The sequence below is a fragment of the Cetorhinus maximus genome, chromosome 21 (assembly GCF_964194155.1).
Source record: "Cetorhinus maximus chromosome 21, sCetMax3.hap1.1, whole genome shotgun sequence".
Taxonomy (NCBI): domain Eukaryota; kingdom Metazoa; phylum Chordata; class Chondrichthyes; order Lamniformes; family Cetorhinidae; genus Cetorhinus; species Cetorhinus maximus.
Window position 1 is genome coordinate 37,485,443 of NC_135899.1, and position 17,704 is coordinate 37,503,146.

General features: G+C 43.4%; 2 protein-coding genes, 1 non-coding gene and 1 pseudogene across 4 annotated transcripts in view; 1 reads left to right on the forward strand and 3 right to left on the reverse strand.

The window, feature by feature from the left end:
* The window catches only part of LOC144695227 (uncharacterized), a 384,420-nt gene that overhangs the window by 293,300 nt on the left and 73,416 nt on the right, over positions 1-17,704 (reverse strand). The window lies entirely within an intron of this gene.
* The window catches only part of LOC144695231 (uncharacterized), a 407,499-nt gene that overhangs the window by 276,516 nt on the left and 113,279 nt on the right, over positions 1-17,704 (forward strand). The gene's annotated exons all lie outside the window — the stretch shown is intronic.
* LOC144696226 (U2 spliceosomal RNA) lies at positions 14,929-15,109 on the reverse strand (annotated as a pseudogene).
* LOC144696193 (U1 spliceosomal RNA) lies at positions 15,967-16,123 on the reverse strand. Its single transcript, XR_013580107.1, has one exon. It is a non-coding gene; the product is annotated as a U1 spliceosomal RNA (small nuclear RNA).

The window sequence follows — 17,704 nt, forward strand, 5'->3', positions numbered from 1 at the left end:
GATGCCAGTGTTGTAGCTGTACTGGAACAGCTTGGCTAGGGGCATGGCAAGTTCTGAAGCATAAGTCCTCAGTAGTATTGCCAGAATATTGTAAGTGCCCATAGCCTTTGCAGTATCCAGTGCCTTTGCCATTTCTTGATATCATGTGGAGTGAATTGAATTGGCTGGAGCCTGGCATCTGTGATGCTGGGGACATCTGGAGGAGGCCGAGGTGGATCATCCACTAGGCACTTCTGGCTGAAGATTGCAGCAAATGCTTCAGCCTTATCTTTTGCACTGATGTGCTTGGCTCCCCCATCATTGAGGATGGGGACATTTGTGGACCCTCCTCCTCCAGAGAATTGTATTCACGACTGGAATTGGCAGGACTGCAGAGCTTAGATCTGATCCATTGGTTGTGCCTTAGCTCTGTCTATCAGTTACGGCTTATGCTATTTGGCATGCAAATAGCCATGTATTATTGCTTCAGGTTGACACCTCATTTTCAGGCATGCCTGGTGCTGCTCCTGCACTTTTCCTTGAATCAGGGTTGATCCCCTGGCTTGATGGTAATGGTGGAGTGGGGGATATGCCGGGCTACAAGGGTACAGGTTGAGTTCGAGTACAATTCTACTGCTGCAGATGGTGCACAGTACCTCATGGATGCCCAGTCTTGAATTTCTAGATCTGTTCAAAATCTATCCCATTTAGCACAGCGGTAGTGCCACAGAACATGATGGAGGGTATCCTCTATGTGAAGGTGGGACTTCGTCTCATCAAGGACTGTGCGGTGGTCACTCTTACCAATACTGTCATAGACAGATGCATCTGTTGGTGAGGATGAGGTCAGGTATGTTTTCCTCTCTTGTTGGTTCCCTCACCACCGGCTGTAGACCCAGTCTAGCAGCTACATTCTTTAGGACTCGGCCAGCTCGGTCAGTAGTGGTGCTCCCGAGCCACTGTTGGTGATGGACATTGACATCCCCCACCCAGAGTATATTCTGCGCCCTTGCCACCCTCAGTGCTTCCTTCAAGTGATGCTCAACATGGAGGAGCACTGATTCATCAGCTGAGGGAGGACAGTACCCGGTAATCAGCAGGAGATTTCCTTGCCCATGTTTGACGTGATGCCATGAGACTTCATGGGGTCCGGAGTCGATGTCGAGGACTTCCTCCCGACTGTATACCACTGTGCCGCCACCTCTGCTGGGTTTGGCCTGCCGATGGGACAGGAAATATCCAGGGATGGTGATGGTGGTGTCTGGGACATGACCTACAAGCTATGATGACTGACCATGAGGATGACTGTGTCAGGCCATTACTTGACTAGTCCGTGAGACAGCTCTCCCAATTTTGGTGCTAGCCCCCAGATGTTAGTAATGAGGAATTTGCAGGGCTGAGTTTTCCGTTGTCATTTCCGGTGCCGAGGTCGACACCGAGTGGTCCGTCCAGTTTCACTCCTTTTTTGCGTCTTTGTAGCGGTTTGATACAGCTGAGTGGCTTGCTAGCCAGGTAAGAGCAGGAGATTTCCTTCCCTAAAGGCCATTCGTGAACCAGATGGATTTTTACAATAATCGACAATTATCAGACTTTTAATTCCAGATTATTATTGAATTCAAATTCCGCCATCAGCCATGGCGGGATTCGAACCCGGCTCCCCACAACATTTTCCTGGGGCCCTGGATTACTAGTCCAGCGACAATACCATGTCACCTCTCCACAGGTACTGGTAAAAGCCTGTCCACCATCTGCAAGGCACAAGTCAGGAGTGTGACAGAAAACTGTCCAATTGCCTGGATGAGTGCAGCTCCAATAACACTTAAGAAACTCGACAACATTCGGGAGAAACAGCTCATTTGATCTGCACCCTATCCACCACCTTATGTATTAACTCTCTCCATCAACAATGTACAGTTGCAGCAGTGTGCACCATCTACAATTTGCACTGCAGCAACTCCCCCAGGCTCCATTGACAACACCTTCCAAACCCACTAATGCAAACCCCCCAGAAGGACAAGTGCAGCAAACCCATGGGAGCATTTCCAGTTGCACCTTCTGCTCCAAGCGGCACACCAACATGACTTTGAACTATGTAGCTGTTCGTTCACTGTCACTGGGTCAAAACCCTGCAACTCCCTTCATAACATCACTGTGGGTGGACCTACACCAGAAGGACTGAAGTGGCTCAAGAATGCAGCTCATTGTCACATTTTCGAGACCAATTAGGGCTGGCAACATTGCTGGCCTTGCTCGTGATGCTCACATCTCTTCAAATACTAAAAATGATCTAATTTGATTTCCTCCATATATTTTTGGCTCTTTTTGAATGTATAAAATACAGGTTCCTCAATCATGTCCCACAGTCTGTAATATATCTACTCTGATTTGATTCCTACTTTCTGGCTACTCTGGCTGCACTTAATGTGGCTTCTTAAATTGTGTTCAAGTCTTTGAATGAACCTAATGTATAATTCACATTCCTGTTCTGCTCCTTTGAATGCATTGAAAGAACACAAGGAGGGTCTGCTGAAGGAGAGTCAGGAGTTAGGAGCTAGATGTGTGGAAATGTCAAGGAGAGAAAAATGGAATAAATGTGGAAAATTCAATGAGTGAAAAATGTGACAAAGGGTGAGAAACAATCAAAGTGAAAATAAGAGAAAATACTTCAGAGTTCAAAGAACTCAAAATGTGCGAAGTTTGAGAAAATTTCAAAGCGTGAAGAAAATGAAAATAAAATATGTGCAAAATGTTTGGAAATTTCATAGTGATAAAATTTTGACAGGAATTAAAGATGAAAAATCTGATCAAAATGAATGAAAACATGAAGAATACGAGAGCAATTCAAAGAGTGAAAAATGCCATAAAATGAGAGAATAATTCAAAGAATGAAATGTTGACAAAAGTCAGAGTGAAAAAGGCAAAAAACAAGATGCATATACTGAAATATTGTAAAATGTAAGAAAAAGGAATTTGAGAAAAGTTTGTAAACTCAGAGTCAAAATGTGAGCGCAAAATTTCAAGTGGAAACAGCAGAAAATTAAAAATGAGAAAAAGTTATGATGAATTCCGAATGAAATATTTGAGACAAATGTGTGAAAATGTGGGAAAGTTGTGAGAATAATCGAAAGAATGAAAATGAGAATAATTAGCAAGGTTTGAAGAGTGAAACATGGGAGAATAAACGGTGAAATTCAAAGAGTGCAATTGTCAGAAAAATGTGCAATGATCGTTCAAAGATTGAAAACTGTGAGAACAGTTTGTGAAGTTTGAATATTAAAAATGAGAACCGAGTGTAAAAATTGAGAAGACCACATGAACATCGGAAAGAGTGCAGTATGTGTGTATTGAATATGTGTTAACGTCGAGAAGTGGAAAAGTTCAGAACAGTTATAGGCAATGCAAGTGTGAAAAATGTGAGAATAATTCAAAACTGAAATATGGTTAAATGTAATAAAATACAAAGAATAGAAAGTGTGAGAAGAGTTTGAGAAAATATCAGCATGAGAAATTGGTGAAGAATCATTGAATTATGTAGGAAAGTACATGCTAAATTTAGAGCGTGAGAAATGTGAGCTATCAGAATAATTCATGGAATGAAAATCAGAATAAGCTGAGAAAAATATCAAGGAATTAAAATGTGAAGCAACCTCTTCAATTTGTAAAAAAAAGTACAAAAGTTTCAAGGGCTGGAATTTGTCTCAGTATCAGGTCGATGATAACAACCAGGAGATCTGCCACTGCCATGGCCACCAGGTAGTGAGTGACACATTTGGAGAGTCCACACTTGACCCGAGAAAGTATCACAATCGCCACTAAGTTGACTGTATGGACGGGGAATAAACATTATAATTATACAGGAGTCTGGGAGCAAAATCAGCAGTTTGGTGGAGTTCAAGATGAAAGGTGGAACTTTGTGACAGAATTCATTGATGAACATAATTATTATCGATGTGACAGCTCTTTCTGTTCAAGACCGATTTTACTGCAAAACAATCAGCAATGAATTACACAACATAATGGATGAATGGCAGTGATAAACTGCAACACATAATGGAATATTAGTTCATATGAGATATAATCCAACATCACTGATAAAGAATGATATATCATTTCCATCTTTAGGGAGGTATTTTTGTCATGGGCGAGTTGTGAAGTAGGAAATAAAATGGATAGAAAGACCCAGCATATATTCTGGTCTTCGTAAAGTAAAGCATTTTGAAGGCATATTCATGATATGAGTTTTGGAGTGAGGAATCAGAAGGGGTTCCTGCTCCTGATCTCTATACAGCTACCTTGAGTTAGAGAGAGGAATCAGCACAAGTTCTTGCTCCTGATCTCTATAGTCATCCTGGATTAGAGAGAGGAATCAGCACAGGTTGCTGCTCCTGGTCGTGGGCCAGAGAGGGAGCAGCGAATTAAATAAATAATCAGAGAATGAACCAGTGGATACATCAAACATTGGTGGCGTCATCGTCTCAAATGTTGGTCAAAAAGTAGCAAACATTAGTTACAAATACAATCCTCCTTTGAACGGAAACTTCCTTAACCTATATCTGAAACACAAAGAGTCTAACTCGACTGAGCTGTAGTACTGTGATAACATGACCGGCAATGTAAAATTCCAGGGTTTATCAGATATGCAGTCATTGAAATGTAACTCAATAAAGATGTATTGCGATTTAAAAAAAACAGTGACTTCTGTAATCCTATGTAATTATCCAGAAACATGGATGCGATTGCGGAGAGGGAGATGGAGAAATGACAGATTAAATGCGATATTATATTTGTGTTGCTTCATTTGGGCTCTAACTGGTTCGTGTCTCTGCATTTGACAAATATCCGTATTCCGCAGCAGTTAAAGGAGTGAAGCCACCAGCAGTTATTTCTGTTCTCGTCCATATGTTCAGTTCACAAACATGCGTTATAAACGCTATAACCGGATATAATGATTTACAAAGGTACAAACAGAAGCGAGGAGCGAATAGTGAACCACTACAGTAATCTAGTTAAACATGGGTTACAGGCTGGGCTTGTAGGGAACAGTAAATCAAAAGAACAATTATACAGGTAAAGGTGGTTTAGTGAATTAAAACTGGATATGAAGCCTTACCAGTCACAGCCACAACAAAGAATGGAGGGCATTACATCGAAAGACAGGAATACAGCTACAGTGTACAGAGTGAATAAATGTGTGCACAGACTTATAAGAAACACCGACGGCAGCGAGGAGCGGATAGTATACTTCCTCTATCTTCAGGATAGTACAGGATTCGGCAGTACCCGAACGTCCAACCGTTCTGCCGGTTTTTCAGAACATGATGAGCTCTCATGCATTTTTCTCCCGTGTTGGTCTGTGTTTCAGGCCACGCTTCGTCTTGCTAGGGAGATATTATTGAAAGGAGCCGCTTATTTATTGTGTAGAGAAACCCCCTGGTGAGACGGTATTATTCACAGTCATTAAGCAAACAGAATGTGTGAGGCCGACACCATCAATCTACTCCAAAATCTCTCAATCTCAAATATAACGTTAACAATTGATTCAACATCAGCAGCCATTTGTGGGAGAGAATTCCAAACATCAGCCACCTTGAGCGTGTAGAACTGATCCCTGATTTCACTCATAGCACTTAACTATAGGTTATTATAGGTGGGAATATGATGCGGCAATAACAGAGACCTATCTGAGAAAAAGGACAGGACTGGGTACTAATTGTTCCGGGATAACGTGTTTACAGGGAAGAGCGGGAAGGAAAGAATGGATGAGGGTGGGATATTACGGAGCTGGAGAGGGAGGATGTCACAGAATCATAAAATCATAGAAAGTCTACAACACAGGAAGGAGGCCATTCGGTCCATCGTGTCTGTGCCATTCGACGAAAGTCCACGGCCCTGAGGGTCACGGCCCTTCAAGTGGACATGCAAGAACTTTTTTAAAGTGATGAGAGTTTCTGCCTCTCCCATCGTTTCATGGAGTGAGTTCCAACTCCACTGCAACTATTGGATAACAAGATGTTCTCACATCTCCCCTCTAGTCTTTTTATAGTTAATTTAAACATGCTCCCCCCCCTAATTTTTGACGCCTCTGCTGATGTGAACAGGGCTGCAGGTCTCTCATAATTTTAATACACCTCAAATAAATCACCCCGCCTCTATCTCAGTTCTGCCCCAGCTTATCCAGTCTTTTCTCATAGCTACATTTATCCACTCCTGGGAGAATGTTTGTGAATCTCCTCTGCACAGTCTGTGGTGGAATCACATCTCTTCATAATGTGGTGCCCAGAACTGTACACAGCACTGAAACTGCCATCTAACCAGTGCTGCATTCACTTCGAGCATGACCTCCCTTCTCTTCTATTCTATGCCTCGCTAATGAAGTAAAACATGCTATTAGCTCACTGAACCACCATATCGATTTTATCTGCCTTTAAAGACCTGTGGCCTTACACTCCAATGTTCCTCAGTTCATAGACACTATTCAGTGTCCTCCCATTTGTTGTGTATTCCATTGCCATTTTGCACTGTAGTTGCCAAAATACATTACTTCACACTTCTCAGGGTTGAATTCTATTTTGCACGTTGTTGCCCAACTGACCAGACCATCTATATCTATCTTCAATCTAAATCTCCCCTTCCTGCTGTCACACCCTTTTGTGTCATCCGAAAACGTCCTCATCATGCCTCTATATGTAAGTCGAATTTAAACTACAGCAGCTTAGTTCCCTGTGGAACGTACTGAAAGCAAAAATACACCTGTCAGCCATTACACCTTGTTCCTGCCACTCAACCAATTTAGGATCTGTTTGACATTCTTCCTAGGATCCCAAGATCTTTTACTTTATGACAAGCCTGCCATGTGAATTTTGGCAAAATCCTTGCTAAAATTCAAAACCACTGTGTTGCCCACAGCTACCACCGTTGTCACCAACTTAAAAAAAGACAAACACATTTGTCGGATTTGTCCTCCTCTTAAGAAATCCATGCTGACTTTCCATGGTGTCTTTCTAAATTTCTTCAGAATTGATTTAATCAATTTTTCAATATCGGAAGTTAAGCTAACGGGACTATAATTGCTCATATTAGCCTTCCTCCCTTTTTAAACAACTGTACAATGTTAGCTATCCTCAAATCTTCTGGCACCATTCCTGTATCCAGGGAGGATTGAAATATGATTTCAGAGCCTTTACAATGTCCTCCCTGCTTCTTTTAATAACCTGGGGTAAACTTCATTCGTGACAAGCAACTTATCCACTTTGAAAGGCTTCAAACTCTTTAATAATTTCTCTCTTACAATATATCTTCCATCTAATATTAATACTCTTCCTGCTTAACTACAACGTAATCATCAACACAGACTTTTTGTGAAGACAACTACAAAGAAGTGATGAAGGACGCCCCTGCCTCCTCACATAGGCTGTCTTTTTGGGCTCCAATAGACACTATTCTTTCCTTAGTTATCCTCTTGCTTTTTATGTACTTAAGAAGCATCTTTGGACTTTCCTTGACCTTACCGGCCAGTATTTTTTCATGCCTTCTCTTTGTTTTTCTAATCTCCCTCTTTTTCACCTGACACTTTGTGTATTCTTCTCGGTTTTGTACAATATTAAGCTCCATGTCTGATATCAGCTTCCCCCTTTTACCTTACCCTCTATGCACCTTGTCACATGGGAGGCTCTAGATTTGTGTGTCCCACCCTTTCTCTTTGTGGGAACGTGTTGACTCTGAACACCTTGAATCCCCTTCTTGAACTAATAGAATGTGGAGGAGTGTTTGAAGCAGATATGGATGTTCACAGTAGTTGTACCATGGAGTTCGTTCCAGGAGGGAATTCTGACAGCAATGGATCAATGTGGACGTGGGCAAGGCAAAGGGACTGAGCTTCATTTTAGTACAGCTTCGCTGAACAGAATTTGAGAGGAGGCGGTGGTGTAGTGGTTTTGACAGTGGACTGGTAGCCCAGAACCCGGGTTGAAATTTCACCAGGGCAGATGATGGAATTAAAGTCCTCTGATGACCATGAAGCCATTGTCGATTGTCGTAAAAACACATTTGGTTCACTGATGGCCTTTAGGGAAGGAAAACTGCTGCCCTCACCTGGTCTGTCAACACGTGACTGTTAACTGCTCTGTGAAATGTTCTAGCAAGCCACTCGGTTGTATCAAACCGGCATCGACCTTGGCACTGGAAATGACAACGGCCAATACAGCAATATTGGACCTGAAAACTCCTCACTAACATATGGGGGCTTGTGCCAAAATTGGGAGAGCTGTCTCACAGACTATTCAAGAAACAGTCCCACATAGTCATACTCACGGAATCACACCTTACAGATAATGTCCCAGACACGACAATCACCATCCCTGGTATATCCTGTCCCACCAGCTGGACAGACCCAGCAGAGGTGGTGGCACGGTGTTGTACAGTCGGGAGGTTGTTGCCTTGGGAGTCCTCAACATTGACTCCGGACCCCATGAACTCTCATTGCATCAGGTCAAACATCGCAAGGAAACCTCCTGCTGATTATCGCTTGCTGACCGCACCCTGCTAACCCCACCCAGCCCACCACCCCCCGCCTCAGCTGATGAATCAGTGTTTCACCATGTTAAACACCACTTGTAGGAAGCACTGAGGGTGGCAATGGCGCAGAATGTACTCTGGGTGGGTGACTTCAATATCCACCACCAAGAGTGGCTCAGTAGCACCACCACTGACTGAACTGGCCGAGTCCTAAATCACATAGCTGCTAGACTGGGTCTGCGGCAGATGGTGAGGGAACCAACAAGAGGGAAAAACATACTTGACCTCATGTTAACCAACCTGCAAGCCATAGATGCATCTGTCCTTGACAGTATCAGTAGGAGTGGCCACCGCACAGTCATTGTGGAGATGAAGTCCACCTTCACGTTGAGGGTACCCTCCATCATGCTGTATGGCACTACCACCGTACTAAGTGGGATAGACTTTGAACAGATCTAGCAACTCAAGACTGGGCAACCATGAAGCACTGTGGACCATCAGTAGCAGCAGAATTGCACTCGAATACAATCTGTAAATTCATGGCCTGGCATATGCCCCACTCTACCATTACCATCAAGCCAAGGGATCAACCCTGGTTCAATGAAGAGTGCAGGAGGGCATACCAGGAGCAGTACCAGGCATACCTAAAAATGAGGTGTCAACCAGGTGAAGCTCTAACACAGGACTTCTTGTGTGCTGAACCGCATAAGCAGAAAATGATATACACAGCTAAGCGATCCCACAACCAATGGATCAGATGTAAGTTCTGCAGTCCTGCCACATCCAGTTATGAATGGTGGTGGATCATGAAACAACTCACTGGAGGAGGAGGCTCCACAAATATCCCCATCCTCAATGATGGAGGACCCCAGTACATCAATGTGAAAGAGGAGGCTGATGCATTCACAAAAATCTCCAGACTAACATGCCTAGTGGCTGATCCATCTCGGTCTCTTACTAAGGTTCCCAGCGTCACAGGTGCAAGTCTTCAACCAATTCAATTCACTCCACATGATATCAAGAAATGACTGAAAGCGCTGGATAGTGCAAAGGCTATGGGCCCTGACAACATCCTGGCAATAGTACTGAAGACTTGCGCTCCAGAGCTTGCTACGTCCCTAGCCAAGCTGCTCCAGTATAGCTACAACACCGGCATCTACCCAGCTATGTGGAAAATTGCCCAGGTATGTCCTGTACACAAAAAGCAGGACAAATCCAATCCATCCAATCACCACCCCCTCATCATCTCGATCATCAGCAAAGTGATGGAAGGGGTAATCAACATTGCTATTATCGGCACTTGCTTAGTAATAACCTGGTCATTGATGCCCAGTTGGGTTCTGCCAGGGCCACTCAGCTCCTGACCTCATTACAGCCTTGGTTCAAACATGGACAAAAGAGCTGAGCTCCTGAGGTGAGGTGAGGGTGACTGCCCTTGACATCAAGGCAGCATTTGACTGAGTGTGTCATCAAGAAGCCCTAGAAAACTGGAGTCAATGGGAATCAGGGGGAAAACTCTCTGCTGGTTGGAGTTATACCTATCACTAAGGAAGATGGTTGTGGTTGTTGGAGGTCAATCATCTCAGTCCCAGGACATCACTGCAGGAGTTCCTCAGGATAGTGTCCTAGGCCCGACAATCTTCAGCTGCTTCAACAATGACCTTCCTTCCATCATAAGGTCAGAAATGGGAATGTTCGCTGATGATTGCACCATTCACGACTCCTCAGGTACTGGAGCAGCTCATGTCCAAATGCAGCAAGACCTGGACGATATCCAGGATTGGTATGAAAAGGGGGAAGTAACATTTGTGCCACACCAGTGCCAGGCAATGACTATCTCCAAGAAGAGACAATCTAATCATCGCCCCTTGATGTTCAATGGCTTTAACATCGCTGAACTTCCACTATCAACATCCAGAGCTTTACCATTAAACAGGAACTGAACTGGACTAGCCATATAAATACTGAGGCTACAAGAGCAGGTAAGAGGTTAGGAATCATGCTATAAGTAATGCTCATCCTGTCTCCTCAAAGCCTGTCCACCATCTACAAGGCAGAAGTCAGGAGTGTGATGGAATACACCACATTTGCCTGGATGAGTGCAACTCCTACAACACCCAAGAAGCTTGACACCATGCAGGGCAAAGCAGCCCACTTGATTGGGTCCCCCCCGCCACCCTTCCCAACCCCCCCACCACAAACATTCACTCCCTCTACCACCGATACACAGTAGCAGCAGTGTGTACCACTTACAAGATGCACTGCAGGAATTCATCAAGTCTCCTTAGACAGCACATTGAAAACCCACGACCACTAAATTTAGAAGGACAAGGACAGCAGAAAACATGGGAACACCACCACCTGGAAGTTCCCCTCCAAGTCACTCACCATCCTGACATGGAAATATATCGCCGTTCCTTCACTATCGCTGGGTCAAAATCCAGGAATTCCCTCCCTAGCAGCACTATGGGTGTCCCTACTCCACATGGACTGCAGCTGTTCAAGAAGGCAGCTCACCACCACCTTCTCAAGGGCAATTAGGGATGGGCAATGAATGCTGGCCTAGTCAGCGATGTCCACATCCTGTAAATGAACAAAAAACCTGAAATATAACATCCAAAAGTGAAAGACATTTAAGGCCATGAATGATTTTGGCAAATAATCAGGTAGAGGCAAGAGTGTAAAACAGAAACAGAATGTTGATTGATAATTTCGCATTGCACATGACAAGATAAGAGAAGGGTAACTATAGTTGTTGAGGTTAACCTGAGACATGACTCACATTCCACTTTGATCTGAATGGGGCTTAATGGACCGATTGGGAAGAGGAAAGGACTAACTAAAATAAAGGAGCATAAAGGAGATTGTTGGACGCTGTGTTTGGAAATGACAGACTATAAAGTGGGCGTGTAGGAAAGTATAGAGCGAGGTTGCATTTGAAAAGGTCACAGAAAGTTGTTTTCAGCTGCACATTTAAGGTCAGTTTGTGTTGTCAGAAAAACTATTACAGTGAAAACAACAACCGAAGATCAGAAGCTTCTGGCTGTCCTCAGCAGGTCGGACATCATCTGTGGAGAGATACTCACGTTACCAAAAACAAAAAACTACTGCGGATGCTGGAAATCTAAAACAAAAACAGAATTACCTGGAAAAACTCAGCAGGTCTGGCAGCATCGGCGGAGAAGAAAAGAGTTGACGTTTCGAGTCCTCATGACCCTTCAACAGAACAGAACTGAGTTCTGTTGAAGGGTCATGAGGACTCGAAACGTCAACTCTTTTCTTCTCCGTCGATGCTGCCAGACCTGCTGAGTTTTTCCAGGTACTCACATTACCATCTTTGTGCACTTTGACCGACACCTCAGTGAGTTCACAGTTTCCAATTTCAACAGCTGCGGGCAGCAATCAGTCATTTGCTGATTTGAACAAACAAAGGGAATCCAGCAATGAAAAAACATCCAATGTAATTTCCGAATGGGTTAAACTCAAGATCCCTAAAAATAAACAGTGTAATTGCTTAACGTGAATTGTGTTGGAAATGCTTTAATTCCTAATTTGAATGGAAAACTCTTAATACAGAGGACAGTGAGCAAGAAATTGAAATTTCAACCAACAAACAAAAATGAACAAATTGAATTAGGCTCTGCGTGGTGTTGTATCTGAGTGATCTATTGCGTGAGATGAAAGTTTCACTCTCAGTGGAGGGGTGAGTTCAAATCCATCCGCATTTAGCTCACTCCACTAAAAAACCTTTACTTCCTCAAGGTCTCCGTTAGAGTTCGGCTCCTACACATGATCTCTGACTTCGTCATTGCAAAGTGGATCATGCTCTGTATTGTGTTTGGATACATCTTGTTCCAAATCCGATTTACTGCACAGATTGGCCGCCTGTTTATGTCCGGGCGACACATGTGAGACAGAATAAAAACAGAATTACCTGGAAAAACTCAGCAGGTCTGGCAGCATTGACGGAGAAGAAAAGAGTTGACGTTTCGTGTCCTCATGACCCTTCAACAGAACTAAGTAAAAATAGGAGAGGGGTGAAATATAAGCTGGTTTAAGGTGGGGAGAGAAATGGGGGGGGCGTGGTTGTAGGGACAAGCAAGCAGTGATAGGAGCAGATAATCAAAAGATGTCACAGATAAAGGAACAAAGAGGTGTTGAAGGTGGTGATATTACCTAAGAGAATGTGCTAATTAAGAATGGATGGCAGGACACTCAAGGTACAGCTCTAGTGGGGGTGGGGTGGAAAGACTGACAGACCCGGCTTCTCACTCGCTGGAACTTGAGACTCTGAATCTCAGGCTCGGTGTTTTGAGCTTCACTTTGGACGGTTTGTGCTTTATTTTTTTCGGCGCTCCTCTGCTCTGCAATGACCCCGGCAGAGAGAGAGAGCAAGGGGTATTTGATGTAAATGTGATTCAACACCAGTCTGAGAAAATCTCTCCCTGATTCAGGACTCTTACCTCTCTGCAGCATCTCACTGCTGGAGATTGTCTTTCAGATAATTTCATCTTCAGCTCAGGATCAGTGCGGCTCAGTGGGACTTCGGCCCGTCTCTCACTTCACACCCATCAGTACTGAGAAAACAAACGGGAACTTTACACCCATGTTGCTCTCTGCAAATGTTTCTAACCCGATTGTGTTACAATCCATTGTTTGTGATGTTATTGGGGGCGGGTAATAGTGTTTTATAAATACATGAGTTGTGTGTTTGTTTTCCTATATTTCTCTTTTTAATGTAAAAAATGAAAGAAAAGATCCCTAATTGGTGATTCCTCTCTAACTTTCCTCATTTGACTGTCACACACCCTTTGTTTCCAGCAGGGACACTGGATAGTGACCTGGAGTAGCCAACATGGCTACTTTCTTTCCCCCACCCAGCCCCGCATCTTCCCAGCAGCCATGAGACTTCAGGTTTATCCCGGGAAATTAGATACACTGCACTCACTCAGGCTGCTCATCCCAAATTCAGCTACCAGCCACAGCACGGGGCAAAAGTATCAAATCCAAGCCCAGACTTTTGGGAAAGGCCGAGGCCTTCAGGTAAAATCTTTAAAGAAGGCATAAAAAGACATTTCAATAAATGTGTCTCCAGGCATGTCAGCCGAATTGTTAAAGTGCTGGATTAACAATCCAGAGACTGAGAGTTCAAATCCAACCATGGGAAGTTACATACATGGAATTACAGTGCAGAAACAGCCCAATTGGTCCATGCTGGTGTTTATGCTTCATACGAACCTCCTCTCAACCCTCTTCATCTCACCCTGTCAGCATATCCTCCTGTTCCTTTCTTCCTCATGTGCTTATCTAGTTTCTATTCTAGTTAAAGCCATCTTTGCTATTCACCTCAACCATTCCATGTTGTGAAAATGAATTTAATAAATTTTGGAATTTTTGAACAGAATCAAAATGAAAACATGAAAACTTTCAGGTTGTCCTAAAAACCCAACCATTGTCCTTCAGGGACGGGAACCTGCTACAACTGCCTGTTCTGGTCTACATGTGACTGCAGTCCCACACATGTTTGACTCTGAACTGCCCTCTGAAGTTGCCTAGCTCTCCTCCTCTCCCTTCTAATCTTTCTACCAATCACTTTAAATCTGTGCCCCCAAGTCACTAACCTCTCTGCTAACATACATAGGTCCTTCCCATCCACTCTATCCAGGCTCCTCACGATATTGTACATCTCAATGAAATTTCCCCTCAGCCTCCTCTGTCCCAAGGAGAACAACACCAGCCTATCCAATCTTTCCTCATTGCTGCAATTTTCCAGTCCTGGCAACATCCTCATAAATCTCCTCTGTACCCTCTCCATTGTAATTATATCATTTCTGTAATGTGGTGATCTGAATCGCACATAGTACTCTAGTTGTGGCCTAACTAATGATTTAGTCAATTCCAGCATAAACTCCTTGCTCATATATTCTATACCTTGGCTAATATGTTTTCTTAAACATCTTATTGACCTGCCCTGCTACCTTTACGGATCTGTGGACATTCACTCCAAGGGTCTTCACTTCCTCTACATCTCTTAATATTCTTCCAATAATTGTGTATTCCTTTGCCTTGTTTGACCTTCCCAGATGCTTCACTTCAGTCTTCTCCAGGTTAGATTCCATTTGCCACTTTTCTGCCCACCTGACCAGTCCATTTATATCTTCCTGCAGTCTACAGCTACCCTCCTCACTATCAACCACGAGGCCAATTTTTGTGTCATCTGCAAACTTCTTGGTCATGCTCCCTAGGTTTATGTATAAATAATTAACATATACCACAAAAAGCAGGGGACTTGGTACTGAGACCTCTGGAACCCAACTGGAAACAGCCTTCCAGTCACAAAAACACCCGTTAACAATTACCCTCTGTTTCCTGCCACTGAGCCAATTTTGTATCCAGTTTGCTACACTCCCCCAGATCCCATGGGGTTTTATATTTTTAATTAATTCCGTTTCCAGAGATACTGCAATACCGGGTCGATGCGTGGAGTGGACGGAGCAAGCCCCATTCCATCTCCCTGCTCCAAAAATCAATTTAATATATGGTCCCCAGATAAGGGACGTATCATATATTTAAACTGATAAGAACAGATCTGGCACCTTGTCAAAAGCTTAGCTAAAATTAAGTCTCTGGAAAGTCGGACAGGACTGGCTGACTGTGGGGAGATGGCCTACCTGCGCCTGCGCGGTGCGCCCCTTCTGATGGAGATAGACCGTATTCACCCACGCCATGCTTTCTGGGTATCATGGTCCGCCATTTCCATATTGAACTAACTTAGAGAATGGCCATTCTGCGCTTAAAGCCAGAAGTCATTTAAGAAGCAACTGACTGCTGCAATAGAAGATCATTTGTCTGCGTGAAAAGATTTAAAAAGGATCAAAGCGTCTCTTCTTTAAACCTGTTTCTCTATCTTGTGACCCTCTGGTGGCGCATGTGCACTATTCAATAAGAGGGAGAGCAGCATCCCACAGCATCAATCTATGCGAAATCACAAGGAATACAAACACCTCGTTTTAAAAGTCATAACGTCGCCCTGTTCAGAGTCTGTTGCCACTCCAACAAGTCAATTCTACCCAAGTATTGCAGTACATGATTGAACCGCCCTTGAGGGAAAAGGCTGCATTGATACAGAGCCTTCCGTGCTTTCCTGCTGTTTCTCCCTTCACACAGATGTTTCCAGGCTTGCTGAGAATCTGTAGCATTTTCTGTTTTCATTTCACTCCCAGAGTTTGGGGTTCTTTCCTTGTCCTTCCACCTGTGTGACTGTGCTTGTGAGTCTGTACTTTGCAAAGTGGAGAGTTGGATGCCGTTTTGAAAAGCTTGTAGCTGCAGTGGATGAAGCGTGAAGATTGAGTCAGTTGGTGGGGAAAATTAATTAGTCATTACCTAACGGTTGAATGCGTCTTCAGAAAAGTATCCACATGCAAGCGCCTTTGCTGCGCATTAATTATTAAACTCAGCTTTTGATTTGTAAACAAGGGGAAAACGCGAACGTAGTCCCCCCACTACCACAAATTTCGCAGTCGAGTATCTCGCCTTTGAAGATATCACAGGCGTCAATGTGTAAAAGGATAGCCTCATCCCGGGAAACACAACCTTCACGATCGCTGTTTCTCCCCTGCCAGGTAAGCATGTTTAATCATTTTCAAACATTATCAGCCCAAATCAACCTCTTACCACCACACAGATCCCGTTTTAAGTCGTATCGTCGCCCTGTTCAGGTTCTGCTGTCACTCTGACAAGTCAATCCTTCCCACCCAGTGCAGTTACATGCTTGAATGTTCCTCTAGAGAAAAGGTTGCAACAACACAGAACCTTCCACCCTTAATTGAATATTTCCCTTAAAAGGAAATGAACCGTCCTCCTGGAGTAAAACAGAAAAAGCTAAAAATAAAACTAAGCTGGTCTGGCAGCATCTGTGGAGAGAGAAACCGAGTTAACGTTTCGAGTCCGTATGACTCTTCTCCAGAACCCTCCTGAAATGCTGCCTGCAATATGAATACTTTCCATCTGGGGTCGCTGCTCCCTCACCTCAAGCTGACTCCTCGCTACTGTCAAGGCAAAAGACGAGAAAAATCTCAAACTGTTTCAACATTTATTAATATAGACAGAGCAGTTAATACAGAATAAAAGCAAAATACTGCTGGAAACCTGAAACAAAAACAAAAATTGCTGGAAAAACTCAGCAGGTCTGACAGCATCTGTGGAGTGGAGGAAAGAGTTAACGTTTCGAGTCCGTTTCAGTTAATACAGAAACCCTGCTTAAACCACATGGACAAAGGACAAGAAAAATCTCAATCTGGTTTTACAATGTTTTTAATATAGAGACAGAACAGTTACTACAGCAATATATTATAAAAGCAAAATAATGCAGATGCTGGAAATCTGAAACAAAAACAGAAAATGCTGGAAAAACTCAGCAGGTCTAGCAGCAAATGTCATCCCACTATTTAAAAAGAGAGGGAGAGAAAACAAGGAACTATAGACCTGTTAGCCTTATATCAGAAATAGGGAAAATTCTAGAATCTATTATAAATGATGTGATAAATGGATTCTTGGATAATCATGATCTGATTGGGCAAAAATCCACACGGATTTTCAGAAGGCTTTTGATAAAGTCCCCCACAGGAAGTTGATTAGCAAAATAAAAGCACATGGGATAAGAGGCAATGTCATGGCATGGATTAAGGATTGACTAACAGACAGAAAACAGAGAGTAGGAATAAACAGGTCATTCTCACGTTGGAAGGCTGTGTCTAATGGGGTACTGCAAGGATCAGTACTTGGGCCCCAGCTGGTCACAATATATATCAATGATTTGGATGTGGGGACCAAATGTAATATTTCCAAGTTCGCGGATGATACAAAGGTGGGTGGGAACGTGTGTTATGAGGAAGATGTAAAGCAGCTACAGGAGGATTTGGTCAGACTTAGTGAGTGGGCAAAAACATGGCAGGTGGAATATAATGCAGAAAAATGTGAGGATATCTACTTTAGTAGAAGGAACAAATGTGCAGAGTGTTTCCTAAATGGTAAGAGATAGAAAGTGTAGATGTACAAAGGGACCTGGGTGTTCTTGTCAATAAGTCACTGAAGGCTAACATGCAGGTGCAGCAAGCTATTAGGAAGGCTTATGGAATGTTAGCCTTTATCGCAAGAGGATTTGAGTACAGGAGTAGTGAAGTCTTGCTCAATTATATAGAAGCTTGGTTAG